At 42.4% G+C, this 21,781-nt stretch overlaps 1 protein-coding gene across 1 annotated transcript in view; it reads right to left on the bottom strand.

Annotated features, from left to right (window-relative positions):
- The window catches only part of FHIT (fragile histidine triad diadenosine triphosphatase), a 1,229,373-nt gene that overhangs the window by 471,734 nt on the left and 735,858 nt on the right, over positions 1 to 21,781 (bottom strand). The window lies entirely within an intron of this gene.

A 21,781-nucleotide genomic window follows, 5' to 3' on the forward strand; every position in this document is an offset into this window, starting at 1 on the left:
GGAGATAAAATTTTTGCCTAGAATTTTAATCATGTCATAAATAGTCCTCAATAAAGTAGCATTTTAACAGGTGCACAGGAAAAATAATGCTTTCTATCTGACTTAAATTCAAGTGTTAAGTCTTGTCCAATCACTATACCAGGAGAAAGGCTGTATATTCTGAATGTTACATTTGAATTAGGTGGCAGTTATCTTGCTGGTATCAATTTCAGACATTCACATAAATCTTTATTTTTAAAAAATGATAAAGTTACTGGCCTAAAAGCATTCAATCAAAACACACACACTTCTATAAAACTTGTGCTACAAATTTTAAATAATATAAAAGAAAGGAGAGATAATTATAGTTAGGGAGAGATAAATTTGAAATAGAGAAACATTAATATTTTAATCTTCCTGATAATTCTTTAAAATTACCTAATATTTCTTTATCAGCAAATATTGCCTCAAGGACTCAATTAAAACCCAAATCATAATGATCATCCATTTAACTAATTTTTTAAATAAAACATGTCCAGTTTTACACTAAATCTAAGGATATGGCCAGAATGAAGGCAGAGCTACAAATTTCAGTGAGAATTGGAAAAATTATGAAAGGCCTTTTAGCCTGTTATCTCTGTGATGAGGGGTACCCAAAACGTGCTCAGTGCTCTTCTGTCTGCAGGCTCAGGGCTTCCTTAGCCAAGAATGACAGTTACTATAGCATTTGCTACGTGGCACCCACTTACAAAGAAAGGGCAGCCAATAACTCATTTAATTCTTAAAGTAACTTGAAAGAGAAGTGTTGCTATCTCCACTTTAGAGAGAGGGTTCAGCTTTCAGAGATTAAATAACTTGCCCAAGATTACAGAACTACTAAGTGATAAAAGAACTTCAATACCCACAAGGAAATTGCTGGAATCAAAGACTTCCCGTATATAACAAGTACCCAGGAGTGTTGCTCAACACCAATTCCACATCAGAAATTCCCACGGAATTTTTTTTTAAAACATACCCATCCAGGCATTGCCCACAGAAATACTGTGGGCCCGCTGTCCTGTTTTATTTCACATCTCCAGGTAATCATGATGCCTATTCCTAGTCGATTTCAAGAGATCCTAGAGTAATTAGGACTGAAATTTCTGTTTTGTAGTAACATTACATCACCAAGGTATCATAAATACTTAAAATAGATGACGTGCCTAAAACGTTAAGGTGCTTTCACACATGTTACTATATTAAACATCATATTAACCTGGCAAGGGTGACCGGAAAGGCTGGTTATTATATCCAATTAAGGTTTGAGCCAATAGGCACAAAAGCAGCATCAACTTCTTGATCTTGGAGGCAACTCGAACATTCTCTTTCCCAATCCTTCTGCTTCACTGACAAGAAGTCTAAGGTCCAGGGAGGTAAGAGGTGCACTGACTGTTCCAAGGTTGCTCAGCTAGGAAACAAGGGTGCTAACTGGAACTCGGCTCCTGCAATTCCAGATGCACTGTGTTACTTCCAGCACCCCGCACTGGGCCCGCCTGCAGCCTTCTTACGTACAGCCAGCAGCAATGTTCCAATTATTTCCACCTTGTCACTCACATGGATAATAAAGAGAAAATGAGAATTTTGGAGCTAAAGGTTTCTACTGAACAATTTTAGTACTTCCTGAGGGCAAGACATTTTCACATGTTGTTTTGTTGGAGAGACCTCAATAAGCCAGTGTCCCAAAAGGTGCAGAAAATGAAGCGCAGAGAGGTTATGTGGCTTGGCCCAGGTTACACTGCAGGCTGGAAGCAAAGCTCAGGACCCTGTGGCCTGAGACTCCACATCCTGAGGCTGAACTCACCCAGAGCAGTTCTCTAACTGGAGTCATGCTCACAGTTTTGGTCACATCTTGTGCCTCCTGTACTGTCATTTGATGTCTATTTTCTTTACATCTGCTCAATCTGTCCTTAAATTGCTTTGATTTACATGGAAATGCTTTCTCTCTACCATAACTGGAAAACCAGTATCACTTGCCAGAGATAGACAGTTACCCTGTTACCCTTGAAACAGAGTGGATAATAGACTTCTTAGAAGGGATCCCTGCCTGAGGCCCTGAGCCTGGGGCCTGTGCAAGTTCTGTTAAAAGATATTAGCAAGTGTTGGGAAGATGGTAAAACTTCCCTTTGGCTAATGAGAAGGCTGAAAGAAGTGAAAGGGAAAATTTTCCCACGCTTGCCAGCAATGCCAGCTTAGGAGAGTGGCATTGACAACACAGCTGCTCTGGTTGAGGGATGGAGGAGGTGAAGATCCAACTCCTCCCTCTCCCTGAAGAGCCCTGCTCGGCACAGTGGCAAACAAGTGGCAGAAGAGCCAAATGGATCCACTTCCTGGCTTGATTTGATTATTTGTTATTTTATTTCTTAAATTTTGCTTCCTTTAAGGTAATCACTTTTAACATTTTTCTCATTTTACCTGGCAGATGAAATCTTGGTACACCGATTTTTGGGGTTTTTTTTAATGTCAGCATGGTTACTGTGCTAGTCCCTTCGAGAAATTAAAAGGGTTTTCCCTTTTCTCTCTGAAATACAAGGCATCAGTAACGTGCGTTTGATAATCATGAGCATTCTAGCTATTTATGAACTCACTCCAAAGTGAATGTAAAGGTGACCAGATTATTTCCACTATTAATGTGTGTTAATATGTCCTTCTAATTCTCATTCTTAATATTTGTGTCAGCACTTTGTATACAGAGAGTGAAACAGCAAACTGGAGTTTTTCCATATTATTTATCTATGTATTTTTATGGATGATTAAAGAAAGAAAAATGCATGCTGAAAGTGTAGAAATATGAAGGCATGCTACATATTTATAATTATATTTTATTGCATTCTGTTAAGTGGCCAGAGGCTTTTTAGAAGGCACAATGCTTCCAAATGAAATTACTGTTATTAAACCCTTCAGCCTCATATTGAGTTTAGGCTGCCACAAGAAACTTTTGATAAATTAAATAATATGCAGTATATAAGTATTAGACATAGTTTAATATATTTAAAATAGATTCCTTACGCATCTGTAAGCACAAACTAAGACCTGAAATGTTCTAAATACATTTTTCCTTATGTAAAAGTGTTTTGTTTTAAATTTGCTTTTTATAATCTAATTATTGAAAGCTACAGAGCAATAATCTAGCATATAGCAATGCCCTGAGAGTGGATTTTTTAAAGCTTATCTCTCTAAATGTATTCTATTGCTAAAAATGACTTTTTAAATTTTGTATATAACAGGATTTGGTAAAAAATAATAATAATGTAGATATGTAGCTAAAACTCCAACACTAAAAGAAATTTCAAATGTAATAAACCAAACCGAAGAGAGAATTAATAACACAGAACAAATGGACAATGGCCCCTTCAAACTAAAACTGGCTCAGTGTCCCTTGCCCTGCAAGGAGGGCATTTATCAGAGCAGAGGTTCCCAGGAAGAAGATTAGCTTTATGGGGTAATCATGTTATGTTACCCTTTTATTGAGTGTACTTACATTTTGGACTATCCAATTGTTCTTGAAATGTTTCCAAATGTATGCAATCATCAGCCGTGCTATGGCAGGTTTCTACTTAAATTTGGAATTCAAGGGGAACAGAATGCAAATATATCTGGTGTGGGCACTTTGCATCACTTACAGCGAACAAGAATTTGACCAGCAGCCGGCCATAACTTCTCCAGCATCCTAAATCTTACGCTCACACCTCATCTCACAGTAACTGGTAACTGCCATGCAGTACATGAAAAAGGTGCCCAGTCTACCTCACCAGAACTCTTTGCCTTTGCCAAGAGCTACCAGCGACAGTGAGCATCCATAACCTGAGGGATGGGGCTGGAGTAAAACACACCTGTGCCATGGCCCGCATCTCCCCTTTGCTGAAGAAGAGGAATGCAAAAAATGCTTCCTGAAGGAGGAATTTCCCAAGGCCCAAGGAACATCCTCATGATTCCCACCAGCTTCCTATTACTGAAGGACCCCAATAACTGAAAAATAATACTCTACTTTCTGGATTTTAATCTTAGAGAATCTGGTAATATTAATTTTATAAGTGAGAAGAGAAAGTTGGAATGCTAAAAACAAATGCCAGGAAAATGAAGCGCAAGGTCTTCCTTTACTACTGAGGTCGACCCAGCTGTCCCATGGACACCAAGCACCTCCACTCACAACCGGTCCATCTGCCTTCCTGGCTTTATTTTCTCCCTCGAGCTCACCACTCTCACACAGCACCTATTATATATCTCAGCTCTTTACCACCTGCTGTATCCCCCACAAGATGCACTCCACAAGAGAAGGGGTTTGCCCAGGGGTGGATAATGGACGAGGCCCACCGTATTTACAATATATTTCCCGGGATCTAGTCCAGGGCTCTGTCACCTTTTTAGTTAAGTATCAGATGCTAAATATTTCAGGCTTGCAAGCCATAGAATTTCTATTGCAGCTACTTAAGTCTGCCATCATAGGGTAAGAATAGCCACAGATAATATATAAACGGATGGGTATGGTTGTGTTCCAATAAATCTTTATTTACAAAAACAGCCAGAGGGCCAGATTTGGCCCAGGGTTGCAGTTTGGCAGCCCTGATCCAGACCACGCCTTACACATGGTAAATGCTAAATCGTCATGTAAGTGAATAAATGAACGCAATACCCCCAAACCAGCCGGCTCTCCTGTTTACCATCCAGATCAAAACAAACTCTTGGAAAATACAACTACTACCAGCTGCTTTAAGGTAACATGTGTCAAGTGATATCGAAAGCAGAGCAGGTGAGTAAAACGTGCAGTTCATTCTGAAAGACTGGGGATGGTCTCTGCTGAAGGAAACCCGGTACCTGCCACCATTTAGCCTAAGTTTCATTTTGGATGAGAGCATCCTATTTGATGTAACATGTGATGGTGGAGAAAGAGGAAGAAAGGAGAGCAAGTTGCTCCTGTTCCGATGAGGATATTTGCACAGATGTGGAGGGGAGTAGCAGGGGCTTCGCGTACACTGACTCCGTCAGTGGCCAGAGCTCCTCGACATGTTAGAACCACTGTTCTTAGAGCTCATTCAGACTTAGTGAGGCCTCTCCCGACAGTGAGAGCCCAGGGATATGCATGTGTAAGCCCAAGTTTGAAACCCCCTACTAGGTTCTGAATGACCTGTCACTACTGAATTCGATTCCCAGAGGAAACAGAATCCAACTCAGATGTTTCAAATAAAGAGTCTGTATCAAAAGGAGTGTGACCAGGAGGACGGGCAGGGAAGGGAACCAACAGGGTGGCGGGGCACTTGGAGAGTAGCAACAGCAGAAGCCATGGCATCCCTAGGCCTCCACGAGCAAGGGGACGCCAGGGTGACACAGACCCATGAGGCCTGGAGCAAGGAGGAAGGGCAAGCAGGAGGGGTAGGTAGCCACTGCCAGCTGCCAGCTGCAGCGCTCCATCAGGGAAGGGGCGGGAAAGGGAGCCGCCGGCCCTCTGCTCCGGGCCCCTGGCTTTCTGCCCAGCAGCCATGCCAGTCAGCCCCAGGGTCCACTGTAAGGCAGCATGGGCAGTGCAGTCCCCGGGGCAGAACAGGGGCAGAGGCCGAACAGAGTAAGGCCAAAGGGACAGAGACAGGGCCACGGGGAACAGAGGCGGAGCAAACAACACATTGATCAGCCGTGATCAAAACGATATCCTGGCTGAGTACAAATCTGAAATCTGAAATTCCGTGCCCTGTACATAGATTACAAAGAGGCCCAATGGTCAGGATGTTTCGAAACTTTGTCTTGATTTATGTATCAGTCTTTTCTAGCGGCAGCTTCCCCACCCAGGCTACAAATGTCAAAAATTGGAGCCAACAGTCCCCCTAGAGTCAGCAATAGATAAAAATGGTGTCTTTAATTTTAAATTATAAGGCAGCACATTGATAAATAGCCAGAGCATGGTTAGTGGAAACAGGACCTCGGTGCACAAAAGAAGGAATCCATCCACTAGCTGCTCAATGCAGCTCTTTCCTTCCCGCAACTTTAAAAACTACCAAGGAAAATGACTGTCCCTCAGCAAAGCCTTTTGAATTTCATAGGCACTTAGTTAGGTAGCTGCCAGGTCGAGGGCAAGAAACACGACAAATAGTTGTCTTTTCAACGTAGCAGAACAGAGCGACCCTGACGGTCCCCAGACGCTCACACACAGGAGCTTTCCTCCTCTCCTCTTGCAGTTTAGCGAACCATTTGCACACTTAATGAAGCTTCTGTGACTGCTCTTCTTTAGCCGAGGCTTCTAGTCATTGGCTTTTAAAAACAGCCAAGAGCAGCCTCCTGCGTGGGAGAAATACCGTGGTCCTCACCCAGAGGCCGCAGTGACTGATCCCCATCGTAGAAGATTGAACGAGGCCTCTCCCCTCTCCTCCCTCTGCTTCACCTGCTCTGACACTCCCACCCCTCCACAAAGAGAAGAATCTCAGATTAGTCCCACGCCGTGTAGGTACGAGTAAATATAGTATAGGTGCTCGCATTTTGATAAGTCTTTACATTTTTTTGTATCATATATGGTAAACAAACATTTCTACTGTAAACAAGGGCCAAGGGGAAAGACAAACCATTTAGTAATTTTGGTATGATCAGGACAAAAAATTCACTGCCTTGTAATTTGTAGTAACAATTGATAGCTGAACGTGGTAAGTGGTCGTATTGGATGTAGGCTGTGATGCTCACATCCATGCGCTTGGTAAACGTGGCTATGGAATGTGGCCATAAAATATTTCCAATCTTTAGGTCTTGAAAATTCACTTTGCATTTTACAAGCGGGCTCTCATGTTTCACAGGGATTCTGAGCACATCGCTCAGGCTGGCAGAGCAAGTATTCCAGACAATTGGTTCCCCCGAGGGTCAAGACAGTGATGCTCGATCAGGATTCAAACGGGTCATAAACCCTTCATGGATCTCTCTCAAGCGGGTGGTGATGTCTCCCTAGGGCCGCTCATCATTTGCTGCTACAGTCAAACACTTGTCATTATAGACAAACACCCCGTCAGTCTTATGTACTCAGCCAATCGAGTCTTACTGCAAACCAGGGAAGAGAACCGGAGGTGCAAAGAAGTCCAAAGAGAAAAATTAGGCACACGTGCCTACCCAGGCATGACTGCTTGCTGCACACATTCCTATGCCTGCGCTCTCAGCATCACCACGGAGCTCAGCACCTGTTTATCTACCATGATCGCAGGCAGCCAAATTGTTCTGGGACCATATACATCAAAAGCCCTAAAACACCAAACCTATTCCTAGGCATTTATCCTAAGGAAATAGTTGGACAAGTGCCCAAAAGGTGTATGTACAAGGTTGTCCGCTGCTGTGTTCTTTACAGAAGCCAAAGACTGCGAACTGCAAACGTATCAATCTCAGTTCTTCTGTCTGCTGAGCTGGATTACAAAACCGTATTTACACCTCTTACAATTACATCTTGCCACCTAACGCCAGGAGTAGACTATAGATGGCTTTTAGCTAAAGGAACATCACGGTCCCGAGTGCCTTGGAAAACAGAAAGCCAATGTGATGATTATCTTAAAGCAGAAGCTCCAACCCCAGTTATGCTCACATCCCACAGCTCTCTGAAAGGCCCAGACCTAACTAAGCTTTATTGTACACACATGACCCCAACTTCTCAGTCAAAACTCTCCAAGTCTTCCTACTTCACCAGCACCCTCTGATACCTTACCATGGATTTAAAGGTCCTGCAGGATCTAAGTCTTGCTTACCTCCCAGCTCACCTATTGTTGTTCCTCTCCTCACCTATGCTGCAGGCTGGCCACACTGGGTTTCACACAGTGCTCTTACCTTTGGGCCTTTGCACATGCTGTTCGTTCATTCCGCCAGGAATGCCTCTCCGGTGGCCCCTACTTGCCCTGCATCTCTCAGAGGCCTGTCCTGACCGGTCTCCCATTCTATCCATGGGTGGATCCCGATGCCCACCCCACTCACACCTTCATCAGTATTTACACCACATTCTACTATAACCGCCCAGAGCAGGCAAAATAGGTTTAGCTGGATTTATTTTGCATTTTTAGTGGCACTTGGCTCTGTCCAGCTGTGGTTAGTCTGCCACCGGCGTGCAGGGAACCTTTTATTCCAGCTTCTTTACCCTCTCTCCTCCCTCCACGTACTTTTCCACTGTTGGAGGTTCCGGTGGGCTGCAAGTTCTGAGGAAGCTTTAACCTATGTGTACATAAACTATGGCCTTTGCATGCCGAGAAGAAAAGTTAGATATATCTAATTCATATCTAATTCAATTGTTGTTAGGTATAACTAATTCATGATATTATGTTTCTACTGAAGATAGTCACCCTCCTTCTTTCCTGTACAGCAAGTCCTCATTTAACATGGCAGGGAGGGTCTCGGAAACCGTGACTTTAAGCAACACTAAGCAGAGCAAAACCAATTTCAGCAGAGGCTAACTGACATAACCAAGGGTTACATTCCTAAGGCACACCTCTGGTCACAAAACATCACCGGATTTCTAAATAAAGACCAAAACATTCCGTCATTAAACAACAAAATAAAGGTGAGCTACACATACATTTCAGAAAGATTTAAAAACAGGTAGGGTAATTCTTTTCCAACCCACTTATTCCAGCTCAGGGCGGCTGGAGCCTCTCCCCACAGCTCAGGTGGGAGGAAACCAGAGGCCCCGGAGAAAACCCGCACAGACCTGGGAGGGGTGCAAGCTCCACACAGGCGGGCCCAGCCAGGGATCGGCTTTTTTCTCTCTCATCAACCTTATTACAAAATGATGTTATTCAGGGGCCTGCTATATATATATATACAAGGCTTTATATACCCAAGTTCTTCCCTTCACCCATCCCTCAACTCCCTCCACTCAAACACAACCAGGCATTTGCTCTCCAGAAATAAGGATCAGATAAAGTTAGAGACGCAGAGATGCGGCCACAGCCGGCTCCCTTATCGCAAAGCCTGGCCTGGCCTGGCCGACATCGCGTCTGCACCTAGACGTCACTTAATGAAAGACTTGAAAAAACTTTAGGAACATTTTATTTAAAGAAAACTCCATTTCCAGGATCCTATGACTGTATTCCAAGGTAATAAAATATAAATGAGAGTAAAGAACAAGCTAATAAACTGAATTGAAGGCTGCATTTCAATAATAAGGTTTAAGAGCCATTTACTAGCCCCGTGTATCTCGCTCTCCTGACTTCTAACATCGGCTGAATTACTTAACAGAAATGAAAGCTCATATTGCTTCTGTTATCCGATTCAGAGGCTTTTTGGAGCTGAATAATGTGACATCTGCTTCAGAGCACTTGTATCTAATCAATACATAATGCTAAATGTGATTTAAAATCAATTTAATTGTACTATTGCTCTCCCATGAGTCAAGGGGGAAACAAAGGTAACATTTGAGATGGGAAGCCATTCAGCTCTTTCTGAAGAAGACACAGACACCATGCTCCTAATGGTTTTCGAGAGGTAGATACAGTTGGTTCCTACTCCAAACTCCACTTCAAAAGGAATTGTGTGGATATCGTGCCCTAACAGCGTACTTGAACTTTAATTCCTTTATTTTAAATCGCATAAGCATTAAAAGCTTCTTTACTTGCTATAAAAGTTTTCCAAATTATGTGTAGGAAATTAAAATATATATGTAAGAAATATACGTAATACATGTTTCATTCTGATAGCTTTATTTACTTCCTAAAGATATGTATTCTTATATATAATATTTGCTATCATACGTATTTTCTGTTTATGCTTTGTAGCAGTTATACACACACAGAGCTAACCTTGATTATTTACAAAAGTCTACACTTGACGACACACATAGCATCCACCCATCTGACAATAGTTATTGAATTCCTAGGCAGCCAGGTTGTATTATTTACACTCAAGGAAAATTAGGCTCAAAGAGATTCTAAAAGCAGCAAATTCAAGACTCAAATATCTGATAATGCCATAGAATTCAAAACTCTACTTTATGTAAGTATGTTTCCACAATTCCAAAACAGCCAGTGAGTTTCAGCTAAATTTTCATATCTCAAGTGTCCTACTTAAAAAAAATTAATTAAACCAATTGAGTATTTGTGGTAACATAGATGCAGCCTGTGAGTAATACTCACTTTCCCTTTCTGTGAGGTTACAATATGATGGGAACAGAATTTTTTAAAATGCCTTTTCTACCAGAGATTGAAAATAGCCCCCTATACAACAAACCCAAGCAAAATATGCATTTTTTTAAAAACTTGGACTTGACTTATAGAATTGTAAAATAATCAGGTTGTATTAAAAAGACCATTTAAAGTACTAGTTGAAGTTAATTGGGACAGAAGTATTTTGTTTTATAAGAATAAAAGATTGAGTTATACCAACAAGATAATCTCTGATTCTTAAAGTTTAAAAAAAGTAATTCAAGCCTGGCCGGTGTGACTCAGTTGGCTGAGCATCGCGCATGCTCCAGGAGGTCGCAGGTTCAATACCTGGTCAGGGCACATGCCCTGGCTGTGGGCTCAGTCCCCAGGAGGGGGCATACAGGAGGCCACTGATCAGTGGCTCTCTCTCACTGATGTCTCTTTCTCTCTCTCTCCCTCTCCCTTCCTCTCTCTGAAATTAATTAACAAAAACACATATTTTAAAAAAGCAGTTCCTAAGAAAATTGTCAATGTTATGACTCGTGTGTTGAAATAGAGACAAAATGACAAAACGTCCACAAACTGAGAATTAAAACTTTTATCAGAAGTTATCACAATTTGAGCAAGAAAAAGTTGATACACCAAAAGTGTCCAGTAAAATTTTAAGCCATAAGTACATTTTTACAAATGATTTCGTAGTATCGTATCTTTGTTGTTCTCTCCTGATCCCTGGGTTGATGGCAGGCAATGTGGTAGATGAAGTGATCATCTCTGCTGGGGATTCGCTAGTTCCCTATTTAACGTTTGGCAAATTACTCTCATAGGTCCCAACACTGTTCACTACACAGGCCCTGCATAAGGATCTGGGCAAACACAGATCCTTACGTATGCCCAGTGGGGCAGCCACTAGCCACGTGTCACTACTGAGCATGTGATACGTAGCTAGTGCATATCATGGGCTGTGGTGGAAAATACACAGTGGATTTCATACTCGTCATAAATAAAAAGAACACAAAGTATCTCATTAATTTTTATACTGAGTATGATTTGAATGTTTTAGATATATTGGGTTGAACAAACTATTTAAAATAAATTTTACCTATTTCTTTTTACTTTTTTAATGTGGATACTAAAAAATTTTTAAGTCACATTTGTGGCTTCCATTTTATTTCGATTGGGCAGTAGTGGGTTAAAAAAAAAGATAATATCCTCCTATTTCTGGCTAAGAACTTTTAAAAAATATACTAAATTACCAATTATTTCCTATGAAGCATACACACTTTAACACAACATATTCCAACAGAAAACATGAACCCTGTGTGCTTCCCGTCATAAGGATTATTTTTCAGCTAACAAGAGGCTTTTCCCACGGACCACCAAGTACCAGGATCCAGGCAGGAAAGAAAGACCCTCTCCGCTCCGTGAGCCCTCTCCGCTCGCTGGGCCTCAGCAGCAAGCTGCGCGGCCCTGTGGGCCCTGCACGTCGGAACCACGCCTGCTGCCTCCTGGCTGCCTCCTTCGCCGTCTCCCTTAACACGGCCAACGCAGAGCGCCCCCGCCGGGGATGCGGGAGCACGCGCATGGCCCGAGGCCCGTCCGAACGTGCCCGCGGGGAAGCCCAGGCAGGTGAGCGCCATGCTGTTCTTTCTTAGTGACAAAGGAGGTTAGAAGGCAGCCCTTTCCTGAAGGACCATGAAGAAAACGGCTGAAAGGCAACGTTAAAGAACAGTCTTTGCCCTATGACACTTGACAAGGGCTTGAAATTCTTTCACAGATGTCAAGATCCCATCTATTGCCTGTAATTAGATCTGTGCTGTCCAGACTAGAAGCCATCAGCCACATGTGGCTATTTCAACTTCAATGAACTGAAATGAGAAATTCGGTTCCTGTAGCCCGGGCTACTACACAGGGCATTTTGTCACTGCAGGAGGTCCTCCTGGACTGCGGGGTGTGAAAATAACACGCAGCAGGTTAGCATTCGGAAAATGTTTAAAAAGAGAGGAGTGCGCGGGATGGAGAACGGCACGTGGCTGAGTACAAACTAAGGGGCTACTTTCAAACAAACGAAACCACATCATTGCAGTTACGTTATGTCAAACCAAAGGCAAGGAACTTTCCACTGTTCGAGCCCGCGAGGTAGATGGGCAGCCGCTTCACTTACACGCGCTGCTGAGACAGTCGCCACGGCCACGCAGGCCAAAACTCGGGCCCCAGGCCACTGATGAGCTAGGGCTGTGCCTTGTCGCAGGAGGAAGCCAGGCTGGGCAGCATTTCTTCTCGGGCTAACTTCCCAAGAGAGGCTTTCTCTCCCTACGGGATAAATTACGGTGCTATAAAGAATAAATACATTTTTATCAAAGGGTAGGGAAAAAGTCACAATATACACACCTTCCATTTCTTCTCACCCACTAGAAAGAGATAAAGCAATACCGGAGAGTTAAGATAGTCACATAATGCTAAAAAGTCTGCTTCTAGGATCCAGAAGACTGTGCTCTGTCGCTTGACTACTTTCGTTACGTGAGCAGGCGCCCTGCCGCAGGCCCTCATCTGCCAAGCTAAAGGACAGGATGCCGGGGCCATTCTGGGTGCACGCCGTTCCTGACGGAAGGAGTGCTTAACAAATGCAACTAGTACTCTGCTGCTGCTGATTAATTTTAAAAATGCATAGCACGTTTTGTCATACTGAATACAAGTAAGTATGATCTCACGGCAATGCTACAAAACAACAGCGGAAACCCTGTGTTATGATACTGAAAGGGCCCTGATAGGAGACGGACACACTAAAGATGGGAGACCGGGATATGGGATGGGATCACTCGGGATTTCCAAAGAGTCCCGAGATAGCAGGAGCGTCAGGACTTGGGGAGTGCAAGAGGGACTGGAATTTCCGAAGGTGCCACAAAGAAAATAGTTAGCGGTCCTGGTCACTGGGCACAGTCCAGGCCCGTGAACTCTCTGTGAGGACCCTGAAGTGTCCTCCAGAATACGCGACCACACATTACTGTCAAGTCTGATCACGTCCAACAGTCTGAAAAATCATATATATCCAAATGGCCATTTATAAAAAATTTCCAAAACAAAGCTGTTTTTTCCCATTTGTGTTGAGACCTAGAAAGAGAGCCATACCCAAGATGTAGCAGGAGGCAAGATGGGCCAAGCTCTGTAAGAAGCTTCCACAAACAAACATAAAGATGTTGTGCATCAGGAACAGTATATCTAAGACATTCCACCTGCCCACATTCCACCACGCTCCACTTCAAGGCTACAGCTTTCCCGTGAGCGCTGCCACCCAGAGTCTTGCCTGGCACTGTAGCAGTCCCCGAGTGTATGGCAGACCGTGTGGACTTGATTGCCCACAACACACTGCACTACAAACACTCTATCTTACTCCCTCTACACATCATCAAAATATTCAAAAGTTCCAAATAGTTTAACATATATATACCAGATTGCTTCTTATACCTGAACTTGACAGAAAAAAATCCTTCACCACACTGTCTTCCAAATTGTGTTCAGAAAAGACGGTAAAGGTTTTCAGTTACCAGATGTGTTAGGGGAAGCTCAGGAAAGATAGGGCACGTGTTGTTTTCTGCATGATGTGATGCATCTGAACAGCTCCACCGAGTGCAGAAGGCCATGACACACGGTGGGGGGCACTGTCACAGGAATGGAGTGCTGCGTGTACTTATTAGAGCAGGTACATGACCAGCTGGTCGATAAAGCACCAACTGCAGTCGGCTTTCCCTCCGAAGGAGAGAGGAGCTGGGGAGTGGAAAGAGCATGTGGCTTTGGGAGCCCCGCCCCAAGGGCCTGCCGCAAACCTGGGCCACTGGGTAGCAGCTGTGGGACCTTGGTCTCCTTAACTCTGGAGAGATAACAATGCCTCCTTTCGGACTGCCTGTGAGGAGTAAAGGAGGTGGCTGCCAATAGAGGAGAAGATACCCACTGGTGGGCACCTTGTAAAGGAATTAGGACCCACGCGCTCTGCCCCCATGTCCAGGGCGGGGATTACTTGTCAAGCTCCACATTGGCTATTGCTGTTATGCGTGTACAAATATACACATTTGCATATTTCTATTTTCACACATATATTCCTGTATTATGTGCATAAGCAAATACGTATGTACATATGCATATGTGTGTATATGAAATAAGTGATTTTTTTCTTTGATCTTCAAATATTTTCCTTTTTAAAAATTTTCATCATTCTCCTCACCCAAGGATATGCTTTTTTTATTGATTTTAGAGAGAGGGGGAGAGAGACATCAGTTGGCTGCCTCCCCTTTGTGCATCCCTACTGGGAATCAAACCCAAAACCTGGGTACTTGCCCTGACCGGGAATTGAACCCACCACCTTTCAGTGTATGGGACGAAGCTCCAACCAACTGAGCCACGTCGGCCAGGGCCAGACGTTTTCTTTAGGTACCAACTTTTCTTTTTGTTGTTGTTCTGGATTTGAACCTTGGGATCCAAAAAGGACCCTGGCTCCCCAAATCTCCTCGGCATTTCTTAAACAGATAGTGATTCTTTTTGAGCCCACGTGCTCTATTTCTCATTCATGTCCTAAAACAAAGGAGACTGTCTGATAGTAATGTCCTTACTCCCGATTCTCCCGTAATCTACCCACGAAAGCCAAGGAAACGCACTCTCAGGCAGCAGTTTCTTAGAACTCTGCCCACAGTGGCTCAGCACACGCAGCACCTCCGGGGCCTGTCAGGGGGACTCTGGTCCCGCAGCTTCCCCCAGCTCCTTACTGTTCTCATTTATCCTCTTGAATGTCATTCCCCCTCGGAAAGAAGAACCCCATCTGCTAGAAAGAAATATTTGCAGCCAACAAGACAAAAGTGGAATCCCTACTTCCTAACAGCTGTGAATCAAAGCACCAGTGACTGAAATTAACTGCCATGTGCTTGGGAGCAGATGTGCCCAAACAGACTGACGTGGGCGCCTTTACTTCCAGGCACCACGTGCAAAATGTCCACAGGTCACAGGGTGGGCCATGTTCGCACCTCGTCAGGACTCACACTCATTCTCAATGTTTCACTGAACTATTGCAGAATTTAAAAAAAAAAAAAAAAAAAGTTTAGGATCACTCCTTTTTCCAAAAGAGGAGATTCTGAAAATTGCCACTCACTCACTAGAAGTTCTGCCTAAACAGATGGGTTTTGACACCTCTGGTTTGATTTTAAATGCAAACATGTCAATTTATTCTCTGGCACAGGTTCTTCTGTCTCAAAATCTTTTTTGGGGTGTATAATTTTTTTTTAACTTTTGTTCTCCAAACTGTTGTTCCTACATTATCAACTAAGCCAATAGAGATCTTGTTACAGAAGCAGTTATATAATTGATATATTTTAATCTAATCGTCTTGAGTAGTTTAAATCATTACTAAAAACTCAACAAAGTAACTTCCAAATGAGAAGTTGAATCTTTACATGAGTATAAAGGTACAAACAATAATTGGGCTTTCTTTCTCGAAACTCTTTCCATAATCAATAAACACATGTTGTGCTTCTATAGCTAGAACTAGCGGCTACCTGGCACGTCACCTCCAGTCCTTGTCCTTGTGTCCCCGACAAACACTGCTAATCCATCCTTGCCCTTCAGACACAGGAGGCTCTGTTAGCTGCTCTTGAGAGCTATCAACCAAGGGTTCACAGTAAAATCAAACAGTTCATTATCTAATTAAAAAGATAAAATATGTACAAAAGAAATGGTAATATTTTAAGCAAAATGTCAACATATGCAAGATAGGCTGCAGGATGATTACTCAATTGCTGAGAGAGCGTATTTCTTTTATTCCACCGGGGACTTTTGCTGTTTTGAGGTGACTCTGTCTACAGAGCATTTTGGTTCAAACCGGTAAACCCATATTGAGCCCTTTTTGGGGGGGCAGTAATATGCTTGACTTATTATCATTTAATTTAAAGGATTAAATAAGTAGTATTTTTTAAATTGTAAAATTAAAATCTGCTCCATTACAGCACTGTACTTTATTTTAAATATGTTTTTCATTGATTTCAGAGAGAGGAAGGAAGAAGGGGAGAGAGAGAGAGAAAGAAACATCAATGATGAGAGTCATTGATCGGTTGCCTCCTGCACGCCCCTGCTGGGGATCGAACCCGCAACCCGGGCCTGTGCCCTGGCCGGGAATCGAACCGTGACCGCCTGGTTCAAGGGTCGATGCTCAACCGCTGAGCCGCGCCGGCTGGGCAATTACGGCGCCGTACTTAAACCCGCAGACGTGAGAACTCTCCCGAAGCCTGAGGAATCAAGTCCACAAGGGGACAAGGGAAGCAGAAGGTGAGAAAAACACTTGCTCTTGCAAATCACAAGCGATTGCGTAAAACCTTCTAATCTCTTGTCAGGATTCATGTCTTAAAAGTGACAAACCGTATGTTCATTCTCCGTGTACTCTCCCTACCCCTGCTGCTCCCTTTTCCTCGAGGCATCTTTTTCCGAGATTGAGGGAGGAAATGCGGGGTGCTCATCACCAAGAAGACGCCCCGGCCTGCTCTCTTTGCTTCACAATTAGGACCATTTGTCCCCAAATTCTAGCAGTAGGTGGCTTTTATCTTCATTGTTGGTGTGATAAGCTTCTCGGTTCCTTTCTGTGTCTTCATTGTTGGTGTGATAAGCTTCTCGGTTCCTTTCTGTGTCTTCATTGTTGGTGTGATAAGCTTCTCGGTTCCTTTCTGTGTCTTCATTGTTGGTGTGATAAGCTTCTCGGTTCCTTTCTGTGTCTTCATTGTTGGTGTGATAAGCTTCTCGGTTCCTTTCTGTGTCTTCATTGTTGGTGTGATAAGTTTCTCGGTTCCTTTCTGTGTCCGCGGGGGGCATTTCAGTGAGAGGGGGCAAAGGCTCCTGTCCAGCTGCCAAGGACGCGCTCAGAGCACCTGGGTCAGTGCCGTGTCCACAGCACAGGCTCGGCAAGGGGCTGCTGAAGGAGCAAGCGCACGAGCCAAGCGGAAAGAACAGCGAGCTCTCCCAAAGCAGAGCCGGGGCGGGTCGCTTGGCTTGATTTGGAAGGTGCTGGAACATCGCCTCGGTCCCTCTATCTGGTAGATACAACAGAGGGCCTGAGAGCCTCCCCTTATGAAAATCTTCTGTTTGGGCCCTGAATTGTGGTGTGTATGTATTTTTTTTTTTTTAAGTATTGTAGTAGAATATACATGACATCAAACTTACCATTTTAACTATTTTTAAGTATACAGTTCTGTGGGATTAAATACATTCACATTATTATGAAGATATTTTTCTTAAAATAGCTTAAGTATCATTTCCTTCTGATAAATAGCAAGATAATTTATATAATACTATAAACCACTGAGAAGCCCTGTTCCCTCAAATTAAACACTAATATTTTACTTTGCACCTGCGGAGATACTGAAAGATGCCTGCAATTCTGTAAGTATGGGCGTTAGGGGTTGGGGTGGGACAGAGGGATGGGGCTGTGACTTATTTAGTCAGAAGGCTGATTAAAATGAACACCCTCTAGCCGTCTAAGGCAGGCAGCGTGCAATAAAAAGGAAGAGGCGGCTGTATTGCTGTAGCTCAAGGTCCAGTTCCACCGTGTGATTACATTCCACCTGGAACAGTATATATATGCGGATACGTGGAGAAAGCCAGGTTATCATTAAGCCTCTCCATGCTCCCCCCATATGTCACTAACACCACCCCCAACTTCCCAGCATTTGTCAAAATACCCTCTTAACCTAATTAACAATATTTCCTTTTTTATGCTGGCCTGGGCTGCATTTTAAAATTACTGAGAACGGTGTCACTATCTATAGGAGAATCTCTTTCTTCCCCCATTCACGTTTTAATTGACTTTAGAAAGAACTGTCCACATGATAGAAAAACTTTCCTTTTCTGTTTTAACGTTCCCTTAACAAGAGCTGGGTTCTCTTGATTTTTGACAGAAAATAACTTCTCTCCTAACGATGGTGGACAACTAGAATTCCAAGGAGCGTGCTTTTGGTGACTCGTGTTTATAAAATCATGTTATCACTTTTCTCTTGTGACCTGTCATCAAGTGTGACATAATTTAATGTGACAGCTCCAGTTTTAAGGACGGCATTTTGCACTTTGCTTTCAAACTCCCCGACTACAGTTATCCAAGGGAAGCTGGCTGACCTCGAAGAAGCAGGCGGGGCGCTGCTAACAGGTTGCCAACTTCAAATTACTGCTGAGTGGCTTAGCGTGTCTCTAGAATAATCCTTTAAAAAGCAATTAATCATTGTTTCAAAAAGGCTCTCGGTGAAGTGTGTTGTTCGTCTTTTCCTGATGGGAGGCAGTTTATTGGAAACTGCTAATGTGTCTCCATTCACTAGGCTGCACTTACAATTTTACTGTTTTCATCAGAGGCATTTTCTGGGACAAATAGCAAAAACTTAGGTAAGGGGACTGAGATGCGCCCAACACAGATAATAGGGATAGTAATTAAGAAGAGTAAACGCTAAGCAGCTGATGGCTAGAAATATCTGTGCTTTGCATGTATTTTCTCCCTCTTCTAACTGAGGATGCTCATGTCAGAAACAGACTGAGAAAAGGCCCTGTGGCAGCTAACTCAGAACAAATCCCGTGCATCCAGCTCTCTGGCAATCTGTTCACAACCTCGAAACTATTTCAGCATATCCTACATCTTGAGGCCATAAAAGACAAGAATTAAAGGGAGGAAAAGTGAGGAGGAACTACAGAAATAGCAAAAGGCTTGATTTTAGAGATTTCCCTAACCTTGTTAACAAAACAACAAACAAACCAAAAAAACCCAAAACAATAAAAGTTGACTTTTGTGGTTGTTACAGGAAAGTTAATAAAAATTATGCTAGATGTGTAAGTATCTTTCAAGATATTTTCTTCATTAAAAAAGAAGCCACATTAAAACCTCATTCTAACACACTTTGGATCTGACAGCAAAAGCAGTCCATCATCCAGCTGAAAGAATTTTATTAACAAAAGTATGAGTCTCCATTTCAAGATTTTCTTTAGTATAATAAAAAATTTCAAATGCACAGAGAATGGTTAAATGAATCACTTACACCTCCATCACCACTTGAGAAAGTATTTAAAGCAACCCCCAGACAACAGTTAAAAGACAATATTATTAGGACATTTCCCCTGCATGAACACTCTAAGTTGCTTGAGAGTGAATCTTAGGAAATACTTTGTTTTATTTAAGGTCAAGAGTATCCTAACCCTTTCTTCACATACTTCACAAATTTTAAATCATTTGTAACAAAAGCTTTTTAAGGTAACATTTGTTACTTGAAGTTGCACCAATAATTTCTTTAAAAAAAAACAACAAAGTTTTTATTGATTTTAGAGAGATAGGGAGAGAGAGATAGAGAGACAGAGAGAGAGACAGAGAGACAGAGATTGATCAGTTGCCTCCAGTATGCACCCAGACTGGGGCTTGAACCCTCAACCTGGGTAGGTGCCCTGACCAGGAATCGAACCATCAACCACCTGAGCAACACAGGCCAGGGCTGCAACAGTAACCTCGCGAAAGGAAAATCATTTCCAAAACAGAAGAGAGTTTTTCAGTTTTGCTGCTACGCACAGTCTGATCTTACCTCTTTCCTTTATATTTCACTTCCACCAAATCAACTCCTTGAGCAAGGGGCTTAACGCAACATGAAGTCCTGGCTGGAGAAAAAATGCCTATTCTCTGCCAAGGTCTGTGCCCAAATCCACAGTGACTCCTCTGAGGGGGGCCCAGAAATTGTGCATCAAGTACTAGTTTTATTCTTAGAGGCTGGTATCGTTCACATCTGCAGAGACCGAGAAATCCTGCCAGCTCAGCCAGGCTACGCTACCTGTAAGAGCAGAAAATCAACCAGCTGGCAGTGCTCCCTTGTTTATACTGATCAGAACAGTCAAAGCCTACAGAACTACTTAATTACAAATGTGAAAATAATAATAATAGCTCTTGCCAAGTAAATGTTGAGGAGTAAATGCTTGTTACATGTTCCTGCAAATAATGGAAAAACATGGGCTTCCAAGGTTGAATTGGAAGCTGCAGCTAGATTCCGCTAAAGCAAATGTGCAGGGTCCTTTTTGACACCTATATCTCCTTCCCCCCCCCCTTTTTTTTTTCTTTTTTTAATTTTATTTTTGTTTAAAATATTACAGATGTCCCTTTTCCTCCCCAATGACCCGTTCCACCCCATCCCTTTTGATGAGGCAGAAAATCACAGCCTATAATGAGGTCAAATTGAAAAGGAACTGACTGTAGTTTTTTGATGTGATCCATTCTACAGGTGTTGCTTTCTTAAAAAAAAAAAAAAAAAAAAAAAAAAAAAAAAAAGATGTTTAAATAGGTTTGTTTCTCTCCTCTATTTACAGAGAAGCATTTTTTCCTTCTATTGATCACATGGATACATAATTTCTTCTGTAAGTCATAACACTGAAATAGAATGCCTGCACCAGAAATACATTACCTTATGATTTGATAAAAAAAAAAAGTTGGAGTTACAAAAATGCTTTTATGATATTCTTCTTCTTCTTTTTTTTTTAATGCAAAGATTCCCCATCCGCCTACCAACTGAACTTTTTGGTCATGAAACATTACCTTCTCGGCATGTGGTATGCCCATCAGCAGGAAAGAAGAACAGACTAACTTTATTTATTACACTCGTATTGCCTACAAAGCCATTTACTTAATGGATGAGTCTCATTAGCAGTCCAACCACAATATAAAGAATACAATGATGTGTTTCATAGGTTCATTAAAATAATATTTCAAAGGAGTCATTAGAAAAAACGAAGCTGAAGATTCAACAGACAGTAAGTTGTCTGCAAATAAATGAGATGGAACCAACATGTTTTCAAGTAAGTTAAGAAACATGTTTACAAATACATTACAGCCATTAAAAAAGGAAGCATCGACTTAGCAAGTGCTGGGGGGGCAATTACTTATGCAATTTGCAAAAACAAAACTGTAACACTTTCACATCGACATTTGTTGTGGATGCAAACAGCTGTAGGTATAAAAAAAGAATGTGTCTGAAGAAGGAAAATTCGTTCTATAGCCCCGAGAGATAGTTCTCTTGTTTGAAGCAAAATTTAAAACGTTTGATCCTGTTTTTGGATTACTATTTTTGTATCCACTTTTGTGTTGTTTACCCCAAATCTGCCTATCCTTTCATATGTAAAAGAAAATCGTAAGTTAATAAAATGAATAATCCTGCAAGAACAGAATCCACTCCAAAGAACCCGTGTTTTTTATACCCTTGCATTCAAAACACAAAGCTCTGCGACGCATTTACTCTTGAACCGCACCGGAAGGCCGGCAGCGTTTGCTCGAGAAAGGAGCGCACGGACGAATAAATGCGCAAAAGGACTGCTTGGCCAAGGGGAGTTTCCAGGTTAGACTGTTAGTTACTGCCGCTTCGTCGATTTTGGGGGGCAATATTTTCACCTCTAAGCAAAATAATGACCAGTTTTATACAGTATATTTCCAATAATGTTGAAGGCTTTTAACATAAAACAGTGTCCATTTTTGTTGAGGTCATAGAGCCTATGTTAAAACCAAGGATTTCATAGGGATTCCTTTTTGGATTTTTTTCCACAAAGAAAGCTAACATGTACTAAACCACTGAAGAAAAAAAATGACTCTTTACTCATTTTTTTCATTGAAAGGGCTTAGTGTTACTGTCTAAAAAGGCAAAGAGGGTCAA

This window comes from Miniopterus natalensis, chromosome 15 (assembly GCF_054644295.1).
Source record: "Miniopterus natalensis isolate mMinNat1 chromosome 15, mMinNat1.hap1, whole genome shotgun sequence".
In the NCBI taxonomy this organism is placed as follows: Eukaryota; Metazoa; Chordata; class Mammalia; order Chiroptera; family Miniopteridae; genus Miniopterus; species Miniopterus natalensis.